This window comes from Lathyrus oleraceus, chromosome 1, assembly GCF_024323335.1.
Source record: "Lathyrus oleraceus cultivar Zhongwan6 chromosome 1, CAAS_Psat_ZW6_1.0, whole genome shotgun sequence".
Taxonomy (NCBI): domain Eukaryota; kingdom Viridiplantae; phylum Streptophyta; class Magnoliopsida; order Fabales; family Fabaceae; genus Lathyrus; species Lathyrus oleraceus.
This window is the reverse complement of record NC_066579.1, coordinates 171,789,861-171,801,800: the sequence shown is the minus strand read 5'-3', so window position 1 is coordinate 171,801,800 and position 11,940 is coordinate 171,789,861.

Sequence of the window (11,940 nt, the reverse complement as noted above, 5' to 3'; positions counted from 1 at the left end):
GCATTGATACACCTAAGGAGAAATTAGAGCAGGAAACACAAGTAGTTGTGGAAGAGCAATCTGCTCAAGTTGAACAAGATCGGCGTGGGTCAAGCAGGATATATCACCTACCTGAGAGATATGGATATCTCATAACTGATCAAGGTGATGTATTACTCGTGGATCAAGATGATCTTGTGACCTACCAAGAGGCCATAATTGGTCCTAAGTCTGAGAAGTGGCTAGAAGCCATGAAATCTGAAATGGATTCCATGTACACAAACCAAGTTTGGACCTTGGTAGAGCCTCATGTAGGAGTTAACCCTATAGGATGCAAGTGAGTCTTCAAAAAGAAGACTGACATGGATGGTAAGGTACATACCTATAAGGCAAGACTGGTTGCAAAAGGATATAAACAAATTCATGGGGTTGACTATGATGAAACCTTTTCACCATTTGCAATGCTTAAATCTGTTTGGATTTTACTTGCTATCATTGTATATCATGATTATGAAATATGGCATATGGATGTCAAAACTGCTTTCCTTAATGGGCATCTTCTTAAGGATGTGTACATGACACAACCTGAAGGGTTTTACATACCAGAAGAAGCCCAAAAGATATGCAAGTTACAGAGATCAATCTATGGATTGAAGTAAGCTTCCAGAAGTTGGAATCTTTATTTTGATGAAATAATAAAACAATATGGATTCATCAAGAATGAAGATGAGCCTTTTGTCTACAAGAAGGTTAGTGGGAGAATGATCATCTTCCTGGTATTATATGTATATAACATATTACTTATTGGAAATGATGTCCCTACCCTACGACAAGTAAAGACTTGGATGGGGAAATTATTTTCTATGAAGGACCTAGGTGAAGGAACCTATATATTAGGAATCAAGATCTATAGATATAGATCATAAAAACTGCTTGGCCTAAGTCAGAGTACATACACAGACAAAGTGCTGAGACGTTTTAATATGCATGATTCAAAGAAAGGATTCATACCTATGCAACATGGCATGTGTCTATCAAAAACACAATCCCCTTAAACTAAGGAAGAAAGGGATTGCATGAATAAGATTCCATATGCATCTGCAATAGTATCTATCATGTATGACATGTTATGTACTCGACCAGATGTCGTGTATGCTTTAAGAGCAACGAGTAGGTACCAATCTGATCCCGGTGATGCTCATTGGGTAGCTGTCAAGAATATCCTTAAATATTTGAGAAGGAGATGTGGAAATATGCAGAGTACCAACACTTGACAATATTGCTGACCCACTGACAAAGCCTCTTGCACAGCAGAAACATGATGGTCATACTAGATCTATGGGTATTAGGGGTATGCCTGATTGACCTAGTGCTACTGGGATATTGTTGGTGTAAGCCCTATAGGTCAATACTTTTGGTACTTGTATCGAATTATTTATTAATAATAAAAGGGTTTTCTTTATTATGTTTGTTTAATAAAGTCCCTATAATAGCTAGTCTATTTAATGTATCAAGTGTGACTTAATCATGAGATCCCATTAAACATAAGGACATTATTCTCAAAGTATCCATAGTCGAGCTTTGTTGTGAAGTGGGATAACACTAAAGCATTAAGACTATCATGTATATAGACTGATGATCACATCTCATAGATCATGGATAAGGAGTTATCAAGTCTTAAACATAGGTATGAATATTAGGAGTAATATTTATACTAGATTGACCCGCTATGAGAATACTACATAGAATGTTATGCAAAGTGTCAAAAGTTATTCTCATGGTGATAGTGGTGTATACCATCCTTCGACCTGAACCACTATGGGCCCTAGATGTAGAGTTGAATGCATTATTGTTGATCAAACATTGTTTGTAACTGAATGACCATAAGGACAGTTGATGGGTACTCCACGAAGCATGGTGAGGGACATGAGTGACCTAGATGGAATTTGCCCATCCCGCATAATAGGATAAATGTCTAAGGGTCCAATATTGAACTAGACAAGGATGACACGACCTATGTCTTGTATTCAATATAGACATAAGGGCACAAGGGTGATTGTACACACAAGTATTATCATAAAAAGGATTTGTCAGATCACATGACATTTTCGTGTCTTAGGTAGCAGCGATGTGTTGCTAGATACCGCTCACTGTTTATTATGTTAAATACGTGACTTAATATAATTGACAATGTCATAAAAACCTATAGGGTCACACACAAAAGGACAGATTAATGAGATGACGAGTAAATAAGGAACACCGTAAGGTACGGTGCACTTAAGTGAATTGTAGAACATCGTAAGATACAATGCACTTAAGTAGAATATGAAATATGGTAAGGTACCACGCGCTTAAGTGATTTTTGGTATACCATAAGATATGGGCCACATACACTTAAGTGGGTTTTTTACCTTGCAGCCCACACAAGTGGTTCTATAAATAGAACCCTTGTGCATAAGCATTTGACTTAATGAAATTTCGTTTCTCTCTCTCTCTCTCTCTCTCTCTATATATATATATATATATATATATATATATATATATATATATATATATATATCTCACTCTCTCACTCTCACTCAAAGCCTTCATTCGTAGCAGCTAGCACTAAGACTGAAGGAATTCGTACGTGTGGACTGAGTAGAGGCGTAGTCACCATTCAACGCTTGTGATCACTCCTTAGATCTGCATCAAAGGTTTCAATCACCACAAGAGATAATAGTATCTATCACTGATCATGCCCATTCGTAAGGATCACTAGAGTAATAATTTTAATTTTCGATGCGCTTTGGATCATGATTTTCCTTCAAAGACTCCTTCTCTTTTTGAAAAAATTTCAAATCATCCCTCACTGTAACCTCTTCGATGGAGAGTGGACTTAGTTTCAGGCGATAAGAATTGAACGTAGAGTAGAAATGAGGTCAAGACCAATACTTTAGAAATATATCCTTGCAGAAGCAAGAGAACTCAACCGGATCGGAGTAGAAATCAAGATGAGCCTCCGAAGTAAGCGGCTTCGCCGGTATGAAGTGCCTCAGGAAATCACCTTAGTCATTCGTAAATGAGTTGAACCAAGCATAATCCGGGTGAAATGCAATAGCCCCTGATCATGAACTTCATTCTGGGAGGTGTGCACGATGAAGAACAAGTCAAAGAATAACCAGAGAGAAGGCTTCTAAGACATATGGATGGCCCAAAACTAGAACACCTTCATATAGGTCCAGGATCCCAAGTGAGTCAGAGAGGGGGAAACATTCAAGTGTTACAGGACAACCACCTCAAATTTAGATAAAGGTAGCCACACTCATATCCTAGTGAATAGGAATTCGTAAAATGGAACCGAGCACCCATCAAAAGAGTTGCATTTTTATTTCTCTTAGTCCAGAGTGAGAACCGACCAATCTGAGGGATCCCCGACCATGATGTTGGTCGTATCTATGGTCATCTCAATACTCGAAATAGTCGGGGTCCCCACCACTTTTACAACCACCCAATTATACTTACTCATGTTGGTCGACTCCACCAATGTCACCCCTTTCCGGGATAGATCATCAACTTTAAAATGTTCATCAGGCTTAGGCCAAGAGGCTACAATTGGTCTACCCATATGCTTCATGTGGGTCTTGATTTCAGAGTCACTAGGGTCACGATTGTAGGTTTTACGATAAATTTGAATGAAATCCCCAACACATTCTCTGATCAACTTAGCGGACTGCATTTTTTAAGCAGACAAGATAGGATAGGGCATGGAAACAGTCATATGATCCTCCTCAGTGTCATCATCCGATAAGAACGCATCAAAAGAATCCATAGAGGAAGTCATATCATCATGAGAGTTCCCAGATACCCTTTCTGAATCAGAATCATCGGTTAAAGATATAACTTCATGGCTCATGTGATCATGGACAAGAGGAGATAAGTTTAAGTCAGGAGATACTCCCGCTCTCTCACAGAAGAAGAGGCATCACTCTCAGAATCGCTAGCTATATGAATAAGGCTATCACTCATCTTTTCCAAAGAATAGAAAGTTTTGAAGGTAAAAGTTTGAGGTGAGAATGGTACTTGGTAAAGCGAAGTTGGTGAAGCAAATGGAGTAGAGAAAAAGAAGCTTTAAGCGAAGAGATACAACTCTTATGGGAAATACTTTAAGGAGGGAAGAGAGGAAGACACTTGCTAATAAGAAATGTTTATGAAGGAAAACTGACTTGTAAAGATTGCGAAAATTTTCCTCTACACTCAATAACCCATATATATAAATATATAGGTGAAGCTTAGTAATTAGTCAGATCAGCTGCAAAGGGAAGTTACAAAATCAATGACTAAATTTCTCCTTAAAACGTGAGTAAACTCAAGTGCACTCGAGTACACTATACAAAACACCATGCCCTAACTAATCACAGCAATCCATGAGTTAGAAAGAAGCAGCGAAATGTTTCAATGATGGAAGGAATTTAATGCACATGTTATCCATCACTTTTTAAACTGACTATAAGTGTTTCCCCTTCTAACTCGAAATGAAGGATAATCTCTGAGGTCGGCCATGACCGTTAAAGACTTCCTCAACTCAACAACGCCCAGCAAGCCTCAGGAGCAATTGTTCTAGGACGGCCAAAGGTTCAAAGGGACAAGCCCCAAATTTATGCCAATTCACTCTAGATGACCCAACGTATAAAGTCATTTCACACGAGATGCAAGTGACACTTTATGATCTCCAATTTTCACTACACTCATCTTGAATCTTGAATTGACTTGAGTGTTGGAGCGCTAACCTTGCAGACCCATCCCTGCGCCGTCGTGTTAGAGATCGACACCACCGATTCAAAATTTCTAAACATTATATATATATATATATATATATATATATATATATATATATATATGTGTGTGTGTGTGTGTGTGTGTGTGTGTGTGTGTGTGTGTGTGTGTGTGTGTGTGTGTGTGTGTGTGTGTGTGTGTGGTCATGATCAAATGATACCAAGGTGTCAAACGTAGTAACATGACACCTCTGATAACTCTTTATCCTATATTTGTATAACAAAATTCATCATTGGATTGAAAACTATTATCATATAGATCACGTTTATAAAATTTCACATCAATCAAAAATCATTTGATATGTTAAAGAGAATTGATAACACTTACTAACGATTTTCATCAAGTTTTGTAAGACGTTAGTTTTTATGCATTTCATTGACATGTCAAATAATTTTCGACTAATATTAAATTTTATAGACATGATCTATATGATAATAGTTTTCAATCCAACAGTAAATTTTATTATACAAATATACGTTAAAGAATTATCGAATGTGTAATGTTATTAAATTTGACACATTGATGTCATTATCTTCGGCTGTTTCATTCAAATTTAATAAATAGAACTTACGAGATAAAAAAATTTATAAAAATATTTAATATATCGGACGTGAGTTTAAATTCGCTATAATTTAATTACCTTGTGTTTGTGTTTTTTTTTCTTACGTTCTTTACAAGTAAAAAGTATATATAGTATAACAAAACAATTAAATTAATTTGAATGTGATGAATGTTTATAAATTCAGAGGTTATTGTTTATATTTGTATTAAACCATGCTTTTGAAGTTAAATTTTGGGACCACCTAAAAAGTAAAGGTTTGTTCCCTTGTATGGCTTTATCTATCTTTTCTTGGGTCCATAAAATAAAATAATACAATATATCATTAATGTTCATGCTTCAATTCATTTAAGATTCAACAATTATGATGAGTTGAACTTATAAAGTTCCTCGGAAAATTATTCTACTATGAAAACGAAAGGTGGGAAATAGAAGAAAAAGTTTGTAGTGAGTGAAACCAAGTGGAGTTTCCACTCCCATCTTTCATATGATCCATGCCACTTCTTCTTTTTTTAATATAACATGAGTTTTCTTAATTTAATTTATAATTTTATGTTAGGCTCTTAATTAAAAAAATATAATATAATTATTTGATTTCTCAAAAACATTTTCGACATACCAATAAAAATCATTTTCAACCGCATTGATTGCACTTAAATTAATCATTGACTTATATAACAATTTTTTTTAATCTATTGAAACATAAACTCTCTCCAAAATAATACCACTTCTTTGTTATTTTTGATGTTTAACTAAAGAATAATATATAGGAGTATTTTATAAGATGTCTGTCTTTCTCCTTCTTATTCTTCAACTGGTTTTATTGAAGGTATGAATTATATATTTAAGAGGATGATTAGATTTACGATTCTTAGGTTTAATTTGGAATGTTTGAGTTTAGATTCTCAATAACACCTCTTGTAAGTGTTAATAAGACTCGCCCAATATTATAGGGTCAATCAAGAATAATCACATTTTAGATCGACGAATATGTGAATTCTCACTACGAGATTTTATGCTGGTGTTAAGTCATAAGCTCGTCTTAATCTGTTAGATCCAATTCAATGATTTTCTTCAGTCCATGTCGCGCTTATCGAAAGCGGCTTCAACTGTCAACCATATATAAACTTAGTTGCATGTCATAACAAGTATATTTTCATTCACTCTTTCAAGTTACACATCTCTGACATCACTGACTTAGGCGTTCGAGTGTTAATCTTGTTGGTACACCCATATTTGAGTTGATTAGCCTAGTTTTTGGAACAACGGTCATATTTGAGGTTGGTTCAAGTTATGTGGAAAGTGAAATCTCAAACTATTTTGAAAAACTTGAAAATTGATATTTATTGTGTGTGACTCGAGTCATTCACAATCTATGATCCGAATCAAATGAAACAGAGACTTTCAGAAGTTTTTGATGTTGTCATGACTCGAGTCACACTGTTCATGATTCGAATCACATTATTCGTGACTCAAATCACATTGTTCCTATTTATAATCATGAATTATTCATGATTCGAATCACACTCTTCCTGATTCAAATCATGAAGTTTGCAGTCCCATGTTTTGGCTTCTGACTTGTTTAATTCAAATCACATTATTCATGATTCAAATATGGTTGAAATGGGTCTCTCATAAGTGTAGATCTTGTTACAAATTACTTTTCCTCTTAACTCAAAACATACATGTGCTTATGACTCGAATCAAACATCATTTTCACTCATTTTTATGCATAATCTCAAGCACATATATAAATCATGTTCCTCTCTCATTATCATTTTTCATTTCTCACCATAATAATGAGAATGATTATTGTGATGATAATCATATCTTTGAGAGTCTTTCTAAAAACTTAAAAACCCACTTTCAAATAATTTTTTTCACATCTATCTTTTGCATCTGAATTCATCGTCAATCTCTAACAAGATCAACATCATTATTACTTCTCAATTCTAGAGAATGTGAGATCTATTATAAAGGAGGTTCATTCATGTTGATGCTTATGAAGTTCTTGATTTGCAGATCAAGATTGATATTGTGTGGTGGTGCTAGAGTTTGAAAATCCAACAAGAAAAAGAAGAAGTTATTTCTCCAGGATTACTTCGGTAGAGGTGTGTGGAATCCTACGTATGAAGTTGGATTTTCTGTGTTGTTCTTCAGACAAATCAATTTTCAAGGGACTGGTAGGACCAAGTAAAGGTGTCTGGAGAGCGAAGGCTTGACATAATTATTGATTTTGGAAGAGTTAAGTCGATATCAGGTGGATCTTGTAAGATCGGCGAAGCAAACACTGTATGCAACAAGAGAGAATCAAGATAAGAAGACTAGCTATTTTTAGGAGTATCTTGTATCAAGTGGTTGTATAATTTCTATAAAATAATTGCCATACTATCATTATAGTGAAAGAAATAAATTTCCAATGAGAAACCATTGAAGAGTGGATTAAGCTCATGGGAGGACAATAGAATTGAACGATTATATATCCAATGTACTATTCTCTCTCTCTCTCTCTCTCTCTCTCTCTCTCTCTCTCTCTCTCTCTCTCTCTCTCTCTCTCTCTCTCTCTCTCTCTCTCTCTCTCTCTCTCTCTCTCTCTCTCTCTCTCTCTCTCTCTCTCTCTCTATATATATATATATATATATATATATATATATATATATATATATATATATATATATATATATATATATATATATATATATATATATATATATATATATATATATATATATATATATATATATATATATATATATATATATATATATATATAACTTTATGCATAGTTTTCTATGCTTAGGTTTGTATCGCTTTTATAGAATAATATATATATATATATATATATATATATATATATATATATATATATATATATATATATATATATATATATATATATATATATATAACTTTATGCATAGTTTTCTATGCTTAGGTTTGTATCGCTTTTATAGAATAATATGTTATTAGGATTTATCTGTTTATAGTGATTTCTTGATCAAAGTTGAGGTATGTAATAGATCTAGTCATTTAAATAGTATCTCTAGCGATTATTATTGTATGAACTCTTATTGTTAGATTGATCATTCGATTAATCAAATTCAATTTGAGATTTGTTTGAAAATTGAATTATGATCATTGTTGAGTTGCTTGCTTAAGCAACTTCATCTTTCTGGATTGTTTTAATTGCTTATAACCTGAGTTAACTATAATGTCCATTTAATCGTACGTTTTATAAGACTGCCGCTATCTTTTGCTTTCGTTTATTATTTGTTCTCACTGTATCCAACAATTGACCTCAAAGCATGTAATATGCGCATTTGTTTGTAAAACTCTGATTTCGTAAAAGGAAATGTTTTTTAAAATGGTTTTCAAGGAAATTGTCTATTCACCCCTCCCTCCCCCTAGACCGTTTCGATTCCTATATCCTCTACCAACAATACCAGAGTGCTTTTATTGCGGCTTTCATTAACACACGACCAATCTTCTATTCCACCTTCTATTCCACACCACAGTAATAAAGATTTCCTCTTCTCATTCTTCAACAACCCTAAAAGTTCCCATTTTTTTCAATTTTGAACAAGTTTTTTTTTTAGATTTCTTGTTATGGATTAGATATTGGAGAAGAAAATTAAATTTATATGATTATTATGTTAAATTTTGGATTTTTGGGTTTTTTTTTAATTGTCTATCTTTGATTTTTTTTTTCTTGCTAATGTTAAATGTCAAGTCAATTCTAAGTCAATGAAAATACTCTTAATATTGTTGAGTTATTTAATGTTTTAAAACTAGCAGAAATGTCAATGTCAAGTCAATACTAAATCAAAGAGAGACTCTTAATATTACTAAATATTAAAATACTAACATATGACTAATGGGAGTAACACAAATTAATTATGAGACCAATAAAAATTAATAATTAAGATAAGAGATTACAAATTTTATTAAGTCTTTTTATATATCGAAAGAGTACTAAATTTAAGGAGAACTTAGTTGCTTCACTTCTTGATTTTAAGGACTTTTATTTTATTTAGTATGAAACCATTTTTTTAACAATTTAAATTAAGTATTATTCTTTTATAATAGTCATACCTTAAAGTTATGAGAAAGAGTGATTGAACGAAGACTACGAAAAGAGACTCAAGTCACTAAGAATCAATATGGTTTTATGCTTAAAAGATCGATCATGAATGCGATCCATCTACTACGATGGATGATGGAGCAGTATCGGATGGACCAATAAGACTTGCACTTAATTTTTATTGACTTGGATAAGGTGTATGATGAAATGTCTAGATATATTTTATGGGAAGCCTTAGAGAAGAAAAGGGTTAAGATTACATATATTCGATTTATCCAATATGGGTATCGACTAGTGTATGGACACAAGATGGATACATGGACGATTTCCCCATTAAAATAGGCTTGTATCAAGGTTCAACCCTAAGTCTCTACCATTTTACTTTAATTTTGGATGTACTCAAGGAGCACATCCTAGAGATAGCATCGAGATGCATGCTTTTTTGCATATGAGATAGTCATACTTGGAGAGTCGAATGAGGATTTAAATGAGAGGTTGGAGACTTAGAGACAAGCTTTAAAAACACATGGTTTTCTCCCAAGCAGAAGTAAGACAAAATATATGAAATATAAGTTCAGCAAAATGAGAAACATTTTTAACTTGGAGGTGAAAGTTGAAGACCATAACATCTCATGAATCATACGGTTTAAATATCTTGGATCTATAATAAAAAATGATGGATAAATAGAACGGGATGTAAACCACTGAATTCAAGTTGGATGGTTGAAATAGAATAGGGATTCAGGGATTTTATGTGACAGAAAGGTATCGCTCAAGTTGAAGAGAATATTTTATCAGATTACGGTAAGACATACGATATTGTATGGGACAGAATGTTGGGCGTTTAAGAATCAACACGAGAATAAAGTTGGTGCAGTAGAGATGAGTATGTTGCATTGGATGTGTGGTAAGACTAGACATGATAAGATAAGAAACGTCAATATTAGAGAGAGTGTTGGGGTAGCACATATAGTAGAAAAATAATAGATAAAAGACTTTGGTGGTTTGGACATGTAGAGAGAAGACTTATAGATTATGTGGTAAGGAGAGTATATCAGACGGAGATAAGCCAAAGAGTTAGAGGTAGAGGACGACTTAGAAAAAATATAAGAGAAGTTATTAAGAAGTATCTTGAGATTAACAAGTTGGATAAAAAAATGGTCCTGGATAGAACATTATAAAGGAAGTTAATCCATATAGCCGATTCCACTTAATTGTTGATGTTGTATTACTTATTTTGCATAAAACAAATTATGACGGTATTTATAACTAGGGTTAATAAAATTGAACATTAAATCCCTTCCAATATGTTCATGTTTAAGGATGTTTAATGGATAAAAAGTGAAATTCTTTTTCCATTTCTTAAAATTTTCCCTAATTTGTTTTTGATTTTGATAAAAATATTTTATAGATTCTAAAATTTGGAGTGTATTTTTATATTTCCAAAGTTTGAGAATTCAAAATTATTGAATTAATGAGCAAACATAGTTGACCAAGTGACTTTATATATAAGAGGGGGTGAATAGATTTATTTATATTTTGAAAAAAAAATCACAAAAAGATTAATTTTAAATTTGGTCAATTTTAAAAAGTGAAAAGAAGTTGAGCACTATGAGCGGAAGATAAATTGCACAAATACAAAAAAAAGATAGATAGATCACACCATAAATTATATTGATTTGACCCTAAGTCATGTAGCATAATCTAAACCCTAAGAGTTTCTCCTGGAGATTTTAAGTAACAACTTTGAGCTTTTACACAAAGTTCATCCCACAACCTCCTTACACCAAACTTTAGATAGATTCAACTTAAAGTCTTTATATACCTTACAATGTTACAAGAGAACTAAGTTTTTTATTACAATTACAACATAATCTAATTAGAGCAACGTAATTATACAACTCTACTTTAAACCTTTCGTTCTCTCAACACTAAGATAATGACAAGTGTATAAAAATAATTTATATAAAGAAAGTGAGTAAGAAAGAAGAGTAGTAAATCATATTTTCACGTTTTGGAAGAGATGACAGGGTTCTTTTATTTAGGAGAAAAAAATTGGTTCAAAAAAGAAATAATCCATAGATTTTGGCCACTCTCTAATCGGTTAGATTGTGGTGCTAAACAACTAAACCTAACAAATATGAAAACAATTTAGCCAAGTACGCTTCCTAATCGATTAAAAGGGTTCTCAATAGATTTTGTGGAGATTTATCTCCTTAATATATTAGATACAATTTCTAATAGGTTATGACATTTCCTAATCAATTAGATAGTTGCCGAAGCAATTTTTACAAAGATTGTGAAATAGATGAAGTTTTGTAAAACTTGTGCGTCACACACACAACCTTGAGAACTACTATTGCTTAATTACATAATATTTTATCAAAAATAGCTAAATAAAATTTAAATCACAAGATCAGGCGAGTTTTTACAACTTCAGTTTCTTTTGTTGTTGATCTTTGCGTTTGATTATTTTTTCTCTCAACACTACAACCTTCTTAGCTTC